At 41.5% G+C, this 21,386-nt stretch overlaps 1 pseudogene; it reads left to right on the top strand.

Moving 5' to 3' along the window:
• LOC133344611 (activin receptor type-2B-like) overlaps positions 1 to 19,404 on the top strand; it is a 45,217-nt pseudogene extending 25,813 nt beyond the window's left edge.
• Positions 19,405 to 21,386: the final 1,982 nt, after the last annotated feature.

Genomic DNA, 21,386 nt, shown 5'->3' with positions numbered 1-21,386 from the left:
AAACTGAATGTCACACTAGTCACAACATTTTATTAATTGCATTTATGTTGGTTTTTTTCCCGTCGTCCAGTACAGTGCGAAAAAGAAATAACGCAGTGAAGCCCTTTTAAGCGTAAATGCCATGTTGGCGGGTGTGCTTGTGACAGGACTTGCGCTCGTGGGAAAAGGAGGTTGACATTTACAGCTCGCCAGGGATCAAGCACGACAACCTGCTTCAGTTCATCGCCGCTGAGCAGCGAGTCAGCGGGCTGGACGTCGGAGTATTGGATCATCACAGCTTTCCACGAGAAGGTACAGAGTTGCACTTCAACCTGTTTTACAATTAACAGTTTTTCCTTCTTCATATGATAAAAAACTGGAGGTGTAGTCAAACACGGAATTAGGTGGCCTTTGTCTCCATTTGTGGCATTGATGTATTAACATACATTTTACATTCTCACTGGGTTGGCCAGTATATCCACTTTTCTTGACTTCACAAATTTCCACTCATTGTTTTCACCAATAATGGGCAGGGAACACTGGACGGTGAGACCTTTCCATCCGGAGGGACAGGGAGAAGATCTTTGTGGTGAATTCAGCTGATGACTTTGGAATCTATTATTTGCCATAATTTAGTATGAACAAATGGGGACAAAGAAAAAAGTGGGTAAAAAAGCAAAAGAAGAAGATGTACACTGACCATCTGAACTCTGAATTGGCCATAGTTTGCACCCCTGGCGGTATTCCCACGAGCACCACCAACCTTGCTGTAGGGAGTACATGAGCTGGACCTTGTACAGCAGTGTAATTTATATTTACTGCAAATATAACTGGTATTTATTTGCTATTAGCTTTTACTGTGATGTTCATGGGTTTATGGCAAGAAAAGTAAAAGTTTTTATTGCATTTCGCTCACCTTCTGAAGTTTTATGTTTCACACAAATATCCGTGTTTGTGCATTATGATGTTAATTAGGTAATCACTTTTCACAAGATTTTGGTGTGTTTCAAACTGAAATCTATTGCGTGTAATTAAAGCAACTGGATTTGTACAACCTCTGCAATGTAAGTTTGTATTTGTCATCAGGAAGGATTAGAACAAGGACATATCTTCAATATGTCCTTACAAATAAAATATTTCATCTAACCATTAAAATTCATATTCCGTCACTCTTCATATACACAAGAATATTGTAGTGGTATAAACAAAGATAATGTAATCTTAAGAGACTAACCATTTAGTCTAATTGGTAAGCCAAAGTGGCTTATTTTGGATTACTGATGTGCCATAAACATTTGTGCAGCAGATTGATTTTCTTATATTGATTCCCACTAGCGTCATTGCACTTAATATCAAACTAACATTTTTGCAATTGGTTCTTATTATAAAATGTTATAAAAAATGTGATTATAACATTTTTTTTAATGTCTGTCATTTTATAAAGAATGCATAAATACATGATTAATTTAATTGTGCGTAAACTACACATTTTTTTGTATGGTGCAATATCGCAATGGGTTTGACATTTGGAGTTTTTTTTCTGCATAAATCGAGGTATAGTGTTGCTTTTTTCTACGAGGCAGTATCCAATTAAATTTGAAAAGAAATCTTCCCTTCAGTCAAGATGCACAAGAAGGCAAGAGGGTTGGATGAGCTCTGTGTGTGTCTAACTCGTAGCACATGTTTGAATAGAAATGTAGCAATACATCTTATTAACGGATTCCCCTTGGCAGTGTAATACCAGTGTCGGAATCGAAGGTTTTCTGTTGCGGTTCACATGGCTTCTTTTAACTGTTAGTGGAGAATAAGCTTGGGCATATTGTCTTTACATCAAAAGGCCTTTGTTTCCTTGCTAGATTAAAACCCCGAGGGCTGTGATAGCAGTGTATGACAGTGTACCATTGATTAAGAGCCACATTGGTTAATATTTAAAGTTACTGTTTGTAATTGTCTTTTTTTATATTCCACATATTTCCACATCACTTAAATTAATGGTATTGTTTTAACCACTTGTGAAGAACAGAGCAGTCTAAATTAAGCCTGGGTGTATGTTGCATTTATTCCACCCAGCTTTTGATCATCACCTAACATTAAACAAGTTCAGGTTAAAGTTTTGTGCATCTGAATGCATGTATTTATGTTGTCGATATGTTTTTACTTATGGTCCTAATTTATTTAGTATTACATCAGTATAATTCTAGATTTGAAGCTTTCGTGACTGCAAGGATTCATATTCTTAGGTTTTTTTCGGTAAAGTCACGTAGGTAAAAAAATTAAAATTAATAAAAGTAAAATAAAATAAAAATCACGACGTTTCGGAGGCAACACAAGCTTTCGTCTTCAGGTGGAACCGTCACAGCCACGACAGCTGTATCAAGTAAATGAGAGATTAAAAGAGCTACCACACCATTATATATACGGAGTGGTAGCTCTTGTAATCTCTCATTTGCTTGATACAGCTGTCGTGGCTGTGACGGTTCCACCTGAAGACGGAAGCTTGTGTTCCTCCGAAACGTCGTGATTTTTATTTTATTTTACTTTTATTAATTTTTATGTTTTACCTATGTGACTTTACCGAAAAAACCTAAGAATATCAGTATAATTGCAGGTGTAACACAAAAGGGACATATTTGACTAATTTTGTGTCAAATCCTTGTCCAGTTAAGCAACTGTACAGGGAAAGATTAACAGCAGCCTTGGCCTGTGTGGAGATGTTGGAAGATGTGAACATGAAGAACATTGGATATTATAAGGCCAGAGGGCTGCTCACCACTTTATTTTATGATAAATTACCGGTGTATTTTATATTCCCAATGCTTGTTGGCACTCCGCAGAAGGTTTCATAATGTGCACAACGTTTTGATGTACTCTTTACTGCTTCACTACAGCTCGCACATGCACCACCACCCTCTTGCCTGCCTGCACTCATGCATCCTGTTAAGTTTGCTGGCTAAGCATCATCCTTTGCTTCGTTTCATGAGCACTTACGCAACAAATCAGGTGATTAATTAACTAGGAGATTAGATCAGCTTCACTAATAGACCTTCACATACTTGGAATGTTAATTGGCGCGGCTTTGTCCTCATTTGCAGCATGCAGTCAGGTGACATCGGGTTAAGGAGTTGTGTATTATTTATTTTAATTCCTGCTTGCAGAGTTCAGAAATATAAGATGTAGCTTTTTGTGGCTTCTGAGTAGGCTAATTTATATCCTCCACTGATGTGGGTTTTTGCACCAGGTGGTATGTTTCTCTTCTGCTAATTTTGGCGAGTAACAGGCTCTACAAAATTGCACCATGAAGCATTCCTTGCATTCTGCTATGGGCCCGACTTAAACACACGACTCCATTACCAACGTACATTATTCCATTAAGGAGCTGCTAGAGCCAAATGACTTTGACCTTGAATTTCACTTAACCATTAGAGTCACTGCCAAGTGGAAAAAAAAATCAGCTCGATGTTGTTGGCAGATACAGTATGTAATCCAATATCCAATGTGAAGTAAAGTAAGGGGCGAACAATGCTTTACTCACATGTTCAACAACATAATTGTAGTGTAATTTTCATTAATGCTCTACTGAGCTACGCAACAAGATTGACCATCGCTGTGGTTTACAAAAAAAAGTCCGAATGCGTTTTTTTTTACATCACAATTACCTTTTGTAATATGCACTGAGATTCACGGTGATTGACAATAGCTGGCCAATGTATCGAGATTAACATGAATATTTGGTGATACTGCATTGTCAGTGGTGCACAAATTACAAAAACCTCACTTTCGTCAATAATACTGCCTATAGGCAGTGGCCCTTCATAGCACATGGCCCTTCATGCCCTTTGAAGTGTTTTGACATAGTCAGCTGTATACTCCGAGGACCCATTTTGTAATGCGAGCATATGTGTGCCATATGTAGTTGTCCCAAACTGTAGACATCTCCCTGTTTGTTAATCTTACATCTGAACTGAATTGGGTTATATCGTACTCATTGTTGTTTTATGTGCTTGCATGATTGCCATTTGAGAAGCTGAGTGTATGAGAGATTGTATAAACAGTTTACTTTTGTCAGGGGGTGATAATAATGTCCTTGGTCTAACATGTGACCTAATAGACTAATTTATTTGTTTCGATAACATTTGTTGTTTGTGCTTTTTGTTTTGGTACCATTTCTTAATTTGTTTATACATGTTGTATTTAGCTTGGTAGTAGGGTTTTCTAATGCTTGGTAGTGGCTTCATATGGGATTTGGTCCTTAATGTACAGCATTATGGGATGCTATTAGCATGAATGGCACTATATAAAATGACAGTATTATTAACATAGAAACAGTGTAAATGTAAAGCTATAGACTTATCAATGACCCCTCATACAATGCAGATGCCTTGTGTCCATGTCCAAAAGTCACACAGGGTAAAGACGGGGTGGGGACTAAGAGACTTCTCTTGCAGGGCTCGCTCATGGAGTACCTCAAGGGGAACGTGCTCACGTGGAGGGAGCTGTGTTTGATCACCGAGACCATGTCGCGTGGGCTCGCCTACCTTCACGAGGACGCCATGGGCCCCAAAGGAGAGCTCCTCAAGCCGTCCATAGCGCACAGGTCGGTCGGCCTTGTAGCGGTGGCATCCTAATGCTGCCACGTCGTCGCCATCGTCTCAAAAGCTGTCAAAGCTTTTCACCTGATCACGTTTCAGCAGGCTGTGTCAGCATGTACAAGCCTTTACCTCGGACAAATGGGGTTTTTTGCGGGCTCAAGTTATACATTTTGCTTGGCAGCATTTAATTCGCCTTTGGAAGGTTGTGAATTCAAATTGACGGTCGGGGGACTCATCTCAGCACATACCTCCAAGATGCGTCAAATGTGTACCCTTTTGCCAGATGTAAATTGTGGTCCTATGGAGAGACTTGCTCTCATTCAGTTTAACATGCAGGCTTTCGTGACCAATATCCATGATAGAGGTTTTGGTTTAGATGTCAGAAAGTGGAATTGCCACCACAGGTCAGGGTAGACAAGTGTTGCCTCGTTTTGGCTTACATGTGGGATTGGTTTGTCAGCACTACTTTGTGGGAAATCGTCACTGATCCATCCTATACACAGTGACTGATCGCGGTCATGTGAATAATATAAAATTTGCAATGTGGGCTCAGGGCTGCAGACAGTCCTGCTTCATTGCTTGTTTGAGCTGGTCACATACTTTCTTGTTTGAAGTTAAATTAAAAATGGGACTACAGCCCTAAAACACAATGACCGACTTTTCTGCATGATGTCCCGTCTCTTAATGCCACTTCCAAAACATGTTTTCATAACATCAATGCAAAAGCTTTTCATTTAAGTAAACCTTTAAATATTGCAAATTGTGTCCAATTAACACGTTTACATTATATTTATCTTATAAGCATGATCATGATAATCATTAAAAATATATAACTAATATAATACAACAGGCATTCACATAAATACATTCATTTTTTTAGCAGCTGATTTCTTAGTGGTTAGTATGAGCTTCACATTGTTTGCATAGAGCCCACTAGCAGTGCTACCTTGTAATTTCAATAGAGGGTTTGTTGGAATATAATCCCTCCTGTAACGTGCACATTAAATACTTTCTCATTTCTCATAAGAGGAGGCCATGTGCTGGTGTTGTCATGCAAATTCGTTTATTTTTTTTCTAAAAAAAATGCTCAGTTAACTTAATTGTAGAAAATCACTTTTCAGCTAATTAATATGAGTTTAACAAAGTGCTTTAGATTTCGATTTAAAGCTTTCGTGACTGCAGGGATTAATCTTCTTGGTTCTTTCGGTAAAGTCACGTAGAAGGGAAGTAATAAAATAATAAAAATAAAACATAATAAAATAATTCTCACGACGTTTCGGCCACAGCGCAAGTGCTTTAGGTAACTGTTCACCCTTGCAAAAATCTTCATGCATCTCAACAAGCGATGCAGATTTTAACTTTTTCTTAATACGCTTTTTTGTTGAGTGGCAGAGATGAGATTGCTCATGGTGTGCTTCCTTTTAAGGGGTTAAATAGTCTTCAAGGAGTTGACGTGGGGAAGGAGCCAGATGGACCCAAGTCCCAGTTTGTTTGGGTTTTCTGTTTGTTTTAGCAAATGGCAAAGGCTGTTATTGCTGCCTGCATTGGCTGTACTTTAAAGCCTGCTGAGGCCCACTTGGATAAAGTGTGCCTTGTGTCAACCCTACTAACTTTAATTACTGCTTACATATTAGGCCAGGGTTTTGTATTTTTTTCCTTTTCTAGAATCCGTTTGCTATTAAACTGAATCCCACTGCTGTAAACTTTGTTTTTATTACCAGATTGGTTCTTGCTTAAAAGCTACTCATCTTCTTAGAAATATATCTGTAAGCATTATCACTTAACCTTCCATCCTCACCAGAAAACTAAAGCATTAAGTTTCACGTAGCAATAATGCTCATATAAATGAAGGTGATGTTGATTTTTATCGGGTTGAAGACACATTTTTATAACGGTGTATATAGAAGGTCTGCATCACTTTAATCGTACGTTGCTTTAAGCAGCAGACTGGATTAGCATTTGGTTGAGCAGAGTACATCTCATTTCCATCATTAATGTATTTCTGTGCAATCTTTTAAAATTAAATTGTAGACTCGCCTTCACTGTTTTTCTTGCATAAACACCTTTCATTACTGAGTGTGTGTGTGTGTTGTTTACGAACATTTGTTCTCACTGCCTGCCTTTCAACGTGCATTTTTCATTCTCATTGGCAGGGATATGAAGAGCCGGAATGTTTTGCTTAAGAGCGACCTGACAGCCTGCATTGCCGATTTTGGCCTAGCTGTGAGGTTTGAGCCAGGAAAACCACCAGGCGACACCCATGGCCAGGTGTGTACCCAAGCAATCGTGAATATTTATACACTTTTATAATCCTAGTTTGCAGAGCGTAGGGTAAAGCAGAGTAAAATGCCAACCTGACGGCAACACACTGCACTAATATAGGTGCAATAGAAAAAGTTAATCCGTTTATTGAATAGAGTAAGGTAATAAGAACTTGGAAACAAGACCATGGGAGGGAACTCCACAACGGTGGTGAGTGCTGTGAGGAAATATGCAGAAAGAGGAGGGGTGTTTTTGGCTTGCAGTGGTTGAACACCGTATGGATGACACAGAAAAGTCCAGTAGACTGAGTCTTCAACATCGGAGGAGGATGATGAGTCGACGATTGAAGTTCACGTGAACAGTGACCCATGGTAGTTGCGATAGAAGAGCAAAAAGGACTGCCAATGAGCGAGTGGCTGGACTGAATCGACGAGTACAAGCTCATCAATCAGCCCGACTGCTTTTTGTTGAATTTAACATCCAGGGTGTGGTCTTGTTGATGTGGGGGGTGGGGAAAACTATTTAAAATAACCACCCTGAAGACCCAATGTGGCAGGCGACTGCACTATCTTATTTTTTCAGCACTTCCATTAAATTACAAAGTATAGTTTTATCTCTCTGTACTGTAACATCCATTTGTGATGGCCAGAACATAATAGCGCATCATGGAAACTCTAATCTGGAAGTTTCAGCCAATAAAGAAAGGGAAGTGATATATAGCTTAAGTGCCCTTTAAGTGCAATGCAACAGCTTGTATTGAAGATAACTGGGGTTTAAAGGGATTGCCGTCTTGCTATTCATGTGCTATTCATTAAATAAGAAGCATGCCTTGTGAAATGCCGTGTTTGGAAATACAAAGCTCCTAAAACAACCATGAAGCAATGTCCTTTTAAAATACTTTACAGGAGGGTTTTTTGCCAAAGATAGCTGCGGTTGAAGGATTGCTGTTGTGCTCTCGGTTATGAATGTGCTTTGTGTATTTGTTTGCTTGCTTAGCTGTCGTTTGTTAAAAAGAAATCGTGGTGTTTGCCCTCAAATTTATCACTCGCCATGCCTGTTCGTCTTGCCACGTATGTGCAGGTGGGCACAATGAGGTACATGGCTCCAGAGGTGCTCGAAGGAGCCATTCATTTCCAGCGTGATGCCTTCCTCCGCATTGACATCTACGCCTTGGGCTTGGTGCTGTGGGAGCTCATCTCGCGCTGCACAGCCGTTGATGGTATGTACCGCGCACACCTTCCGCTAGTAGCTGTTGTGCCAATGCTTTTAGAGGTATGCTTGTGCACGTGTATAATAGAATACAGGTAAAGCACCCATTAGACCGCCTTTAAATGTCGTAATCGCCTTTTGTAGAAACATGCTCTTGTTAACCTTCTAAACACCTGTAATAATTTACTTGATGAATACTCCTAAGATCTGGAGGGATTGATAACATCTCTGCCTCTCCATGCACTTACTTTAGCTTAACAATGTAAAAAATGTTTTACTCTTTATGTAACTTTTTGTGAATATTTAATTTCTATTTAAAGTAAAAAAATTGTTCTTTATTTGATCATGTATAAAGCAGTGTGTTTAGGTTTTTTATTTATTTTGGATTGGTTCTGTCTGGTGATTTTTTTCTGCAAATTTTAAGTATAATTGATGCGCTGCTGCCATATAGCCTGGACCCTGTTGAAATTTAAATGTGAATCTGAAGGGTATATCCTGGCTAAATAAAGATTAAACAAAAAAAATAAACCCCTATAACCTCTAGATGCACCTCACCCACTCTATTCACGTAATTAATGTTGTATTTACAATGCCACACCCATCCTCTTGAGACTTCACGTATATATACTCTCACTGTCATAATATTTCTTGAAATGGGCAGTCCATAATGAAAACAAATTCTCGTTTTTATTTTGCTTGTTATGTATTTTTAAGCCGTTAGTGAGGGCCTATTTCAGCTGGCAAAACTCACCATTAACACTTCGAGTGGCATTGGCATCCCTATTGCTCACATAAACACACCTAAAATAGATACTAACTTGTAGCTAAGATCACCTTTTAGTTACAGTGAGCAAGGTTGTAGTAATAATTTAAAATGGTGTGCTTTGCCAGGAATAGTATACGTGCGGTTGGAATTAATGGTTGGAATTGTGTCGCAGTTAGGCTAAGGCTACCCACATGTACGGTAAAGAGAGACACGTTCAAACGTACACACAACACGTGCAAGAAAATCCATTGAGGTGACTAAGTAGTAGTACCTTTTGGTGACCATTGATATGTGATGGCCTGCTGGTTTGTTCGTGTCAAAGGGATGTTTATTTATTTCATGATGGATAAGTACAATTAAGATATTATATATGTATTTGTGCTTAAACGATGACTAGCTCTCGTAATATACAGCAGTTTTATTGCATATCTGGCAATGATATATATTAGGGAAATCTTAGCTGAGCCTCAGCTTTTTAAAAAGCGTTCTGCATTAAGATGTTAACTCAGTTTTGTTTTTTTACATAATTAATATGCAACGGCAGATACTCGAACACCTATAGAATACCACCCAGACATAATGAGAAGATGGAATTCCAAATCCACAGTTGGTCCACAACCCCATTTGCCATGTGCTTGCCACCCAGAACGCAGCACACGAAGCACCACACTGGTGTCACTGACGGCATATGCCAATTCCTGAGCCAAAGGATCACGCCATGTTAAACAGCCTATGTTCTAAACCAGCCCAGTAGTGGCCTGGGAAAATATATCAAAAGAGGCATTGCTGTCCCAATGAGTTTGGGTTATTTGGTGTTCTGCCCGAGTTTAAAATGCGGTGGAGCTCAGCAAAAAAATTGCATCAAGTTTGTTTAAAAGCCTGCCATGGTTTTTGGTTTGGCGTTGACAGATCAACTACGTACGCCTTGTTGCGGTCCGTAGCAAAATGTATTTCTGAAGCCAAAGCGTTTAGCGCACTGCTGACAGATTAGTGGTCACATTACAATTCAATTTGTCAAGTAAATATATGGAAACGTTGAACAATATTCCTTTGTTTTAGTTTGCATTTAATATAGATTTGGATGATCAAATAATTTCACACGTCGTTATTCATTTATATCGTACAATATCTAGCATTGTGTTCATAATCAACATTGTAGTTTAGTTCTAGATTTGAAGCTTTCGTGACTGCAAGGATTCATATTCTTAGGTTTTTTCGGTAAGTCACATATGTAAAAAATTTAAATTAATGAAAAATTCACGACGTTTCGGAAGCAACACAAGCCTCCGTCTTGTGTTGCTTCCGGAGGCTTGTGTTGCTTCCGAAACGTCGTGAATTTTTTATTTTGTTTTATTTTACTTTTATTAATTTAATTTTTTTACATACGTAACTTTACCGAAAAAACCTAAGAATATTGTAGTTTAGATCATCTACTTCTAGATATGTATCCAGCTTATGTTAAATTGTATACCTATGTTGGTTCAATGGGATTAATTAAATACGGTTGTCAATACTGTTATACCGAGGCACGGGTTGAGCTTTTTAAATTCCTTAATTTGTTCAAGCTGCTTAAAGGCTCACCGCTTTTCAGCTTTTTTCCTTGACAGTGTAGATGTTGTATATATGTTGAACTTCTTTTGCACCGTACGTAGCCAGCCATGCTAATCGGAGGTGCGGGGAAAAGACGACAAACTAAATACCGCCAAAAGGAACTACAGAAGTCGAGTGCCACGGGGCTACTGTAAACTGACCTTGTGTGTGCGTGTGGTAATGGTGCCCTCCACAGGTGACTCGCTGATAAACTGTCCCCACTGGCCAGCTGTGGTTTCTGTTATTTAGCCGCATGCACAAACAGCACAGCAGTGCAGTTATGGGTAGCGAGGTCTCCCAACATATTGCACCGTCATAGTGTATTCAATCAATCAGTCGGTAATTTGCTTAATCTTTAAACAGGTGAGATGCAGAGTCTCATGTGCACGCATATGCAGTGCTGTGCGATATAGGGGTCATCATTTATGTTTATACTATTAACATTGGGGACTTTGGCATCAGGACACTGTCCAATTTTAGAGAATAATAAATACTGTAATATTACAGGGTACAGAAAATGATGCTCCTTTAGTTCTCTGATGAAATGGCCAAAAGGTTTGAGTGTTAACAAGAGTAAACTGGATCAGTGGTGAGAATGCTGACGAGTCATTAATAGGTTATTCAGTGATGCAGCTCCGAATTTTAGATGATGAATTTACATCTCAAAGTGTGTCCCTGATCAGATGAGCCATGGACTTATCCCAGTTTACTGAGTACATTTGATATGCAAGCCCTTCACTCTGAAGTGGAAGAGCACTTAGCGTTATGTCGCACACCTACACCAGCCTTACTGTGTTGTTCTTCGTGCTGCTCAAGCACCCTCTAGCCATTGTTGCAGTCGATAAATGCTCTGGGCAGTTTGTAGGCACTGATGCCGTGGACCTCGTGTGGCTCTTCCCCAGGTCCTGTGGGCGATTACACGCTGCCGTTTGAGGAGGAGCTGGGTCGCCACGCCTCACTCGACGAGATCCAGGAACTGGTGGTGCAGAAGCGCATTCGGCCCGCCCTCAAGCCCTGCTGGAGGAAAAATGCCGTAAGCTCGTTAATAATTATGAAAGCAATATTGCTCGAGTTACTAGCAAAGCTCTCGGCTTTGTCTTGAGACTAATTTTTTTTAATTGCTGCTAGGATGTTTGGCTATTTCTCTCCTTGGTAATTTTGGTATTAAAAATAAACTTATAATTCACTGCCTCGTCAGGAACAGTGGTTCTTAACTCAGAGTGCTGCCTTATGGAAACAATCAGTGTGGCCGTGCTCATCTCTGTGGGTGGCATTGAGTTGTCATCATCAGCAATGATATTATATATCCACTGTTGGGCTTGTCCAAGCTGCCACCATCTCTGACAGTCCTGTGATTCAAGAATCCACCGAGCTCCTGCACAAGCTGATCTCATTGCTCCATCTCTCCGGCGGATAACATGGCAGGATGTTCCCTCCTTTTGGTGTCAAAATCTTCAGTGTGAATCGAGTGCTCTGACTTCAGTGCCACTGAGTTGTGATAGTTTATTTATACATATACATGGTTATTCATTCTGTTTTTTTTTTCTGTGCAATCCACATATAAGTTTATTATGCACTCTTAATTGTGGACACTGGGAAATCCGGGTTGGATTCATGAATGTTTGTGGTTAGAGATGAGTTCTTGCTGTGTAAATGTAATGAAGGTATCATGGGGTATGTGTGCACATAGACTCTCATCAGGATCAGAATATTTATACAGGAGGAATCCGATGAGCTACAAAGCTCTATTTCACAGATGTCCAGTTGGAGCGGGTGAGAACGTCATCACACTGCTATGTTTATTTTTTAGGGTGGTGACATTGGCCAGCGAGAAATTAATGAGCTACTTTCTGAAAAAAGTTCACCGGTTGAAACCGACAGGCCACCCTGGTGAATACTGCAGGTGGTATTAACTGTAAAATATGATCCGTCTGCTTCACAGTGGACGGTAAAGTTACTGCGGGAGTAGGCCATTCTAAAAGAGTAGCCCATTCTTTGCCGGCATCATAATCCAAATCTGACATACTTGGGAAATTACCTACAAATGTCTAAATTTGGATTAAACATATAAATATTGCTCCCTTCCATCTTACTGCAAATTATTTCTGTGAAACATCGTGCCGTTAAGAATAGCGCAAATATGAAATGCACTAAGTAATAATTATTCTGTCCCCAGGGCTTGGCTCTGCTATGTGAGACCATCGAAGAGTGCTGGGACCACGAGGCTGAGGCCCGCCTCTCCGCCGGCTGCGTGGAAGAGAGGGTTCAGCTGATGCGCAAGATGTGTTATAGTGGCAACAGCAACGGCAGCAGTAACCCTGGCGGCAACGGAACTTCCGTTGGAGAGAACACTACGGTGATCGTGGCCATTTCCTCATTGGCCGCCGGAGAAGCGCACGACACAGAGACTTGTGCCTTGTGAAACGACTTTAGTTGCTCCCCGTAAGGGGAAGTGAGAGCAAAACAAAGTGCAGAGATCCCGAACTATTGTGCTCCTGCGTTAGAGAGAAACCCGGAGGCAGCAAGTAGTGGCAGCATTGATGGTGTGAATACTAATAGCAGCGGAAGAACTGTGGCCACCTGCTGCAAGTGTCTTCGCAGTGGAGGCAGAGCTGACCCACAGTACCAAACACTGCGAGAGACAGCGAAGCCCTTAGTCGTGCTAACACCGTGGACAACAATAACACTGAGGATCCTCGCCATTAACAGAGTCAAAAGATGTTCGTCACAGAGACCATTACCTCGCTGGCCACAATGGAGGTGTGCTGTGCTTGGAGATTCGTTTGTGAATGAAGTCATATCTGAACGGATGAAGAAGGATGACAGCAGGGAGACCTGAACCCTCATTAAAGATGACAGCATCTACATCACCACCCTGCATTAACATTGGCACTGCTGGAATATCACGAGTAACCTTGGCCATTGCCACGGACACTGATCAACAAACAACTGTGAATTTTTACTTTCAAACTGACATAAGTGTAAAAGATGGTAGTTGATGGAAATTTGCCAAATTTAAGTTTTTGTTGCATCTCTTTTTTGAAGACTTAATACTTTTTCTTCATGGATTCGACTGTTTTGTTTTTCACTCTTAAGGAGTAGAATGTAATGGAATTCAGTTACAAAGGAAGGACGAATGGTTGAGTTTATTGGGGAGGCTCATGTGTTAAGATGGGATAATAAGTCCGCATTACTGGGTTCAAACCTTGAACAAACAAGACACTGCTAAAATGATATGCCTTGGGTCAGATTTAACATATAGTTGATAAATACAGTACAGAACAGTAGGATAAAATATTATATTGCTTTTCAATTGACTATTTCCCAAGAGTTTATAAAATCGGATTGTACATGCTTGTGTTGTAATACCAATCAAAAGATTGCGTTAAAAGTAAAATTAACACCAGAGCCTGTGTTAAGTCTCCCATTCAAAAAACTCTGCTGAATAGCATGTGCTCATTTGTAGCCCAAAAAAAGATCCATTCAGAAACATATTTTCCTTGGAGTTAAATATTCAATCCCAAAGCTACTGTTATGAAACATGTGTTAATTACATGGAATTCTGCATTATTCAGAATTAAATAGTTTAAAATTATAATGATTAAAAAACGTCGACAGTATCAGTATTTACAGTAGGATTTTTTGTTTTGTTTAGTTTCTTTGTGTGTGCATGGGCAATGAGAGCTGTTGGTATTCCCTCAAGAATGAACTTCATAGGCTGATATTTTACCACGCACATCACCGATATTGACAGTAGTGGTGAGGTAGGTGTAACAATCGTTGCTGTTCTCTTAATTTAACATCTATTGGTTATACATAATGAGATTATAGGTGAGAGTGCATGCGAGGAAGATTCAGAGACGATGGCTCATTATGATCACCTTAAAGAGACACAAGGGACATTAAAGGGTTGTTGATGACCTGCGTGCCACAACACTGCCACTGAAGAAGGAACCGTGGCAGCAACGCTTAACAGGGCAATCGTTGAAGGCCTCAATGGCGAATCGAGGGGCGTGAGATGTGTACCTACTGACTTCCTCCTTGGAGGGGGGAGCGTCACTTGTGTCTGCAACCTTCACGGGTTTGCGTCAGACCAAAGCTACAGTGGCATAGACTGACATAACATCCAGGACAAAACGTTGCTTTAAGAAATTAACATTAAGCACCGTTGTTGGATCATTTTAATGAGTTCCACGTTAAATTTTCAGTTTAAGAAGGCAAACTACTATCTTTGGATAATCATAACTTTATACCAATTATTGAACTGGATGCCAGTTTGATGGTGTTGTCGGGATTAGTTTTTTTTGCGAAATTAGTTTGTAGAAAAGATCTGATTTTTGAAGGCTGTACGTTAGATTTGTATTTGAAATATGATGCCTGTGCAAACTCGGCAACTTCAACAGCTCACCCGACGCAATTTCCTGTTAGTATTCTGAAGACGAGGCTTGCGGTGGTGCTCAGAAAAAAAATCAACTGCTTTGTTTTTTAAACCAACGATCAATCTTTTGTGATGTTTTTTATGTATCTGCAAAATCCAATCACAATGGAAAATACATTTTTTTTACAAAAAGGTCTAACATGGACACTTATGCAATAGATTTCAACAAGAGGAACTTTCAACGCAAGAAACACTCAAACCTGTTTTCTGTGCACCTGAATCCTATGCCAAAATGTAGCTGTCAGCACCGAGTGAAGAGCCATAATAACTGCACAAGATAACGTTTTTATCACTCGCTGCCGTCAGATGGGTTAGTGTGGAAGCATGCTGTGAAGTGTAAAAGTTGCACGTCATATCACTCCTCCCCATCCTTTCATCAACCAACTGTACCTCAGGACTTCTTTCAGCGGGAAGGACGACACTTATGGGCCAATGGTTTTTTTAGATTTTGAAACGGTGAATTCTCCTGAAAATGTGCAGTTTTACGTTAGATACATTAGAAATGCCAGATCTGCTGCCGCAATCCCAGAAAGTGAGTTCGCTGTTTTGAAAGTGCACGTGGATGACACCAACTGAGCCAGACTTGGGCCTTCCGACTAAAATATATCAATTGATACAATGTCTTCGTTGGTGTTGGACATAGGCAGCGATGCTAATGCACCACCCCATCTCATTTGTAGTTCATTGCTAAAGGCACTTGCCTTGTTGGTAGTTGCCCTTGCTTTACATTAAACAATAATAATAAAGACAATTCCTACAGTGCCGCAACATGGCAAGCCATATTGCAATGGTGCTGAACAAAAACAACAAATATTGCAGTCCATTGCAATGGGAAAGAGATGTAGTGGTACTTGTGGCTGTTTAGTTTTTTTAAAGCAGTGTCATCTTAAAATGCATTTTTAAATGTGTTAAGATGTGCATCTTAGGTAAGTAGGATATCTGCTAGCATTACGAGTTTTGACAACTGCGCATTTTAAAGATTTCCGCATGAATTAAAATGTCCCTTATCCTTTACATAAGATATGTAAGGTTCAGGGCAAAATAGCACCCCAGCATGTTCATCAATCCCATGAAATAGTTTGTTTTGCTTTTTAAAGATATATTTCTGAGAATTTAAATTACAGTGTGCTATCGGTATTAAATACTGAGACATCCATTTGGGAACTGCACAGAGCTGCACGCCACATGTTGGAAAATGGCCTGCTTGACAAAACTTTCACAGAACTTCTGAAAGTTCTTCCACTGGCCTCTTTAGCCTTGACTGCGCTTTCCTGTATCGTTTCTCAAATGAGATTATTGCATAACAACCGAACCGATATTTAATTGGCAGAGCAATTTTTTTTTGCCAAATTAAGTGAAAAACCAAAATGAACATGGTGGGTTGTTTTTTTCCCTCTGTTCAGTCATTGGTGGTTGAGTCCGTCCACTTGCTTCACTCAAGAACGTGGTTTATTCACAGGTGCCTGTTTAACACATAGGCTTTCACGACCAATATCCATAATATAGGTTTTTCGGTTAGATCGTGTAAATATATAAATGTGTCGTTAAACCCACCACCACTAGGGACAAATTGGCACGTTCTGTTTACGTGACAACCCTTACTCGTTGGCTGTGTCGGGTGGTGGCGGGTTTAACGACACATTTATATATTTACGCGATCTCACCCAAAAACTTATATTATGCATCACGGGTGCCTGCCAGGAATTTATTGGAGCTCTGTAACCTCTGAGCCACCAAGCGGCCATCTGTCGACGACATTTTAATACGGCCTTTATCCTGCTCGTAGCTTATTTATATATTGACGTGAAAAAAAACCATTGGCCCCTCGTTGTTGGTCTCTTTCCAAACAATACCGTTGACAGTGCTAAATGTGGGGTATATAACCTGCACTTCCAGCAGGGCAGCCAGTCTTTCAGCAGAAGGATTGTACAATATGCCCCCCCCCCCACCCTCAGAAACTGCTGGGTCCTGTCACTTTGGCCCGCAGCAATACGATTGTACACACGCTCTGGACACACGTTCAATGCCCGTTTTGAGTTTCGCGTTTTTCGAAAATAGACCGGATGCCTTAGTGGGGCACGCTACGGGACCTGACAATTCGGCTGGAAGTTACATACGAGTATCGACGTATAATGTGTGTGTCTACGCGTAGACTTACATGATATCACAATTGTCCCACCCGCCTGCGATGCCTTTTAGGTCATCCATATGAAGCGCTGTTGCTGATCAGAATTGAGTAGGGATTATGTAGGGTCTTCATTGGTGGCCTTGCCCCCATCATTCCTTTATTTATAAATATATGCCATGGCCAGACGGCGAAGTGAGCGGGGAACGATGGTTCATTCACGTCTCACCGTAGTAAAAAAAAGTAATGTGCATATAGCCGTTTAGGTTTCAGGTGTTAAAACTGAATTTTTGTATATACCGGACTTTGTACTTTCTTCAGCTGACAAGAAAACATCTGTTTACATACATTGTAAATACCCCTTCATACAGAAATTCTATAATTTGCAAGACTGTGTTACCAACATTGGAAACCTATATAATTTGTAAACCATCTAGCTTGGTCATTGGTTAATTAAAATTCATAGCGCTATGTGATCAAATGTGTAGATATAATGCTAATGAGCTGTGTAATGGTTTATTATAGCCTGTACTGTATTATAACAATGTGTATTTTAACTGTTTGTGAGGATTGTCAAATGGCTGCCTGAAGATGATTTGCCAGTGAGTTTCTTTTTTTCAAGTGCATTGTGTCCCTGTTGGCATATAGTGTGTAAATATGTTGGCTATATGAAGCAACATTCATCATAAAGCTAATTCTGCTGTATTGTAAATTTGTTCTATGCAAATAGACATCTTCTAAAAAAAAACACTGGCAAAGTTCTATACAATACAACATCGATTTAGCTCATGAGCAGTTTGACACTTTTGATGTACTACATACGGTACCAGTATTTGATTTATTTTTGTAATCCTCAGGTTGTTACATTTACAATGGTGCCATGATATTAATGCCTTCACGATATTCCCAGTGAAGTGAAATGTGAAGTTGGCGTGCCTCTCTTTCACCCACTGGGTTTGAACTAGAGTTAATTTCACGTATGCGTGTGTGAGGTTGTAGAAATTGAAATTCGTGCCCGTGCTTCCGCTTTGGTTCTAACACTAACCTAAATTGGAGTACATCTACGATCGTAGTGTTAAATCTGGCTGCACAACAGTCGTGTCGTTGATTTTTAAATAACAAGCAGCTTGTTGTGTGCACCCCTAGCGTATGCCTTGACACGCTGTATTACCTTAATTCTGGCTGTGTTTCACTTTGAGCCCTGTGCAGAATTCTAACATTTGGCTGTTTTCGGGCAGTATAGTAGTGCGTATGCATTTGCTCATTCAATCAAAATTAATCACAGGAAGTTATCACTGCTTTATTTTAAATTGATGAGCTTAAAAACATGTAGGCAACAGGAACTATTTCGTAAACAAAATTTTCAGTTTTCATTCATATAACTGATATGTTTTAAGGAAAACAGCTATTGTGAACCCGAGTGTAACAAATAGGAATTTAGCGATAATTAATCATTTAAAATGTGTTCATATATTCACTATACGTGACTGGAATTGTGCGAATAGGAATCTATTGTATACGAATAGTATATCTTGTAATTAGTTCACGTGACCCTCGCAGCCAGTATAGGTGCTGCATTTACCAAATTATTTCTTGAATTTAATATGATCCCCAACTCTTTACAGTTCATTAAATTGAACCGGGAGGGGGGGGGGATTGTTCCTCGCCTCGTAACAAGACCATCTCGTGATTAAACCAAGAGGACTTTAAGCGGGTTATGCTCAGAGCCAGACAACAGACATGTGTTGTCGCTTTGAGACGAAGGGTTCATATTCATTTGCCTTGTGAATAGTTGTTTACGTTTACTTGGTTAAAAACAGAAACCGTTTTTGTTTCTTCGAGAAAGTGAGTTAGTTGGTAGCAAGTCACATGCAACACAACACTTCGGGTACTTTTAAAATGTTGACACTGAATACATGCTGTGTGTACCAGAATAGTATATCATGTATATGTAATACAATTTTTTACAGTGGTTTACGGGTTTAAACGTGCAGGACGTATACCAAGAAACCACCTCATCCGTATGCAGTTACAATGGCAGGAATGTCCACATTGAGTACCTCTGATATCCTTGCTGTATTTTATATACATCGACAAACTCATGTGTTTGTTAATGTTCTCAAGTATGACACTACTGAATTTGTGCTTTGTTTTGTTCTCAGCTTTCATGTTCTGTTAAGATTTGCTTTAACTCCCAGTATGGCTGGCCAAGGGTTAATTTGGTTACATGTGGTAATTTTAAACATGTGTTGCCTCCTGCTTCTCTTTGCATTTCAAATGTTAAGCCGTTGTACATTTCTGGAACTTGTAAATATGATGTATTTGTGTTTATTGTTAAAGTGACTAGTAAAGTTGAATGTCGGACATTTATTACTCTCCTGGCTTAATGTGTTGATTATTTATCTCAATCAATTAACACACTTAATACAACAAAGTTTTAAGCCGTCATACGTGTACTTGTACGTTATCCAAATATGCATCAGAACTATAATCGGGCGCTAACACAAAGCCAAGATAAATGCTTTGAGAAACATTTTTGAAAGCTGATCAGTATAAACGAACACAAGCACAGTTCAACTCACCTTCACAAAATTAAAGCAACCCAAACATAACCAACGTCACTAAATTCCAAGTGACATGCCATTGGGGGATACCTATGACCCCAAACTCAAAGTCCACAGAGGTAGGTGCACGTGTAAATCTATCAAGGTGTAATGCGGGCGCGGGCGACCTCCCGGATGTGACGTCACGGAGAGGTGGAGTTAGGTGACGTGGGAGGAAAGGTTAAGGTTCTTAAGGGAGGAGACCGGAAGAGGAAGGCAGAACGAGTGGGACTGGACCAGAGTAAGGCCACGTGGGCAAAGCCAAGGGGTGGCAGCGGCGGCCAGCGGTGGCCAGCTAAGGGAGCAGCCAGCGGAGCTGCGAGAGAAGACAGCGGTGGGGCGGCTGGAGAGAAGGCGGACGAGGAGCTGCGGGGAACACAGCCGGCGAGGCTGTGTGTGAGGGAGAGGCTACGAGAGCGACGAGAGGAGAGAGAGGCTGAGAGAACGACGAGGGGAGAAACTGCAGGAGAGCAGTATCAGTGTCAGTATAGAGTCTTATAGAAGGACAGCCGTGCGGGTTAAGAGAGAAGAACCGAATAAAGGACACCAAGCCAGACATCGTGGTCGAGTCCTTTATTACATTGGTGTCGGAAGTGCAACGGCATGTCGAAACAAGTGAGAAAGAAAAATGTTCCAGCGCCGGCATCGGCTTCTTCGTCCGAAGACGAAGACTTCCCTCCAAACATGGATCCTGCCAGGGTGGTGGAGGAGAGCCCTGCTGAAACGAGTGCGGGGACGGGAGTGGAAGATGTAGCCACAGTGTCAGGGCCGCCGACACCATCAGACGCTGATCGGCGATGGCTGCAGGTGGCTGAGCAACTGGAGACTCTCAAGGACGCCCTGGGCCAATTGTGTCATCTCGTCACCCCAAGCACGGCGACGGAGAGAGCGGAGAGTGCTCCACAGGCCGCCACGGGTTCTTCACTCCCGGCGCCATGGGCCACGCGGCAGGAGGCCGCCATCTTGCGCGTGCCGCGGCGGGAATCCGCCATCTTGACCACGCCGCGATTCGACGCCATTTTGAATTTGCCTCCGGAGGAACCATCGGCGGAGGGCGGAGTGAAGCGAAGTCGGAGTCGCCATCTCACCACGGTCAAGGAATTCGCCATTGGGGGCGACTGGAGCGCTTTCGCCTGCAGATTTTTAGCGGCGGTCCGTTCTGCGAGATGGACCGATGCTGAGGCCTTGGAAGTGTTGCCGACTCTTCTGGACGACGAATCTGTTCGTTTTTTTCGCTCCATTAAGGCCGAGAAGAAGAGGACATTATATGGAGTTTTTCAAGAAATGGCCGACGCCTACGAGCCACCTGACGACGCGCATCGGCGATTCGCTCAACGACAACGAGCGCCCGAGGAGTCGCCTGTGGCGTACAGGGGTGCAGTGCTTGATTTGGCTATGGCCGCGTATCCAGATACAACACCTGACCTGCTCGAGCCTCTCATCTTGGGCAAGATGCTCGAGCTGTCGCGGGATCTTGGGATTCCCATGCCGGTGTGCGGGCATGAGAAGCTCACCTCCCGGGCGGCGGCGAAATGTCTGGATGCACAATTCAACCTACGACGATGGAAACAGGTCACGGCGTGGACAGGGGGGCCCGTCGCGGAGGGTGGCGCTCTGGGTTGGGACCCTACGAAGTCGGTATACGTGCCGGATGAGCGGGGCCCTCAGGAGCTGACGGCCGCCTCGGTGCCATGGTCAGGCCGCGGTGGACCGGCCTCTCGTGCTGCACCGCCGATACGCGGGCGGCGCGATGCAAGGCCTGCGCTTCGGCGCGACGACGCCGATTGCTTCCGCTGCGGACGGAAGGGCCACTACGCGAAGGACT

The sequence above is a fragment of the Lethenteron reissneri genome, chromosome 20 (assembly GCF_015708825.2).
Source record: "Lethenteron reissneri isolate LAM-NWPU_2019-01 chromosome 20, ASM1570882v1, whole genome shotgun sequence".
Lineage (NCBI taxonomy): Eukaryota > Metazoa > Chordata > Hyperoartia > Petromyzontiformes > Petromyzontidae > Lethenteron > Lethenteron reissneri.
This window is presented reverse-complemented; position numbering and strand designations above follow the sequence as displayed.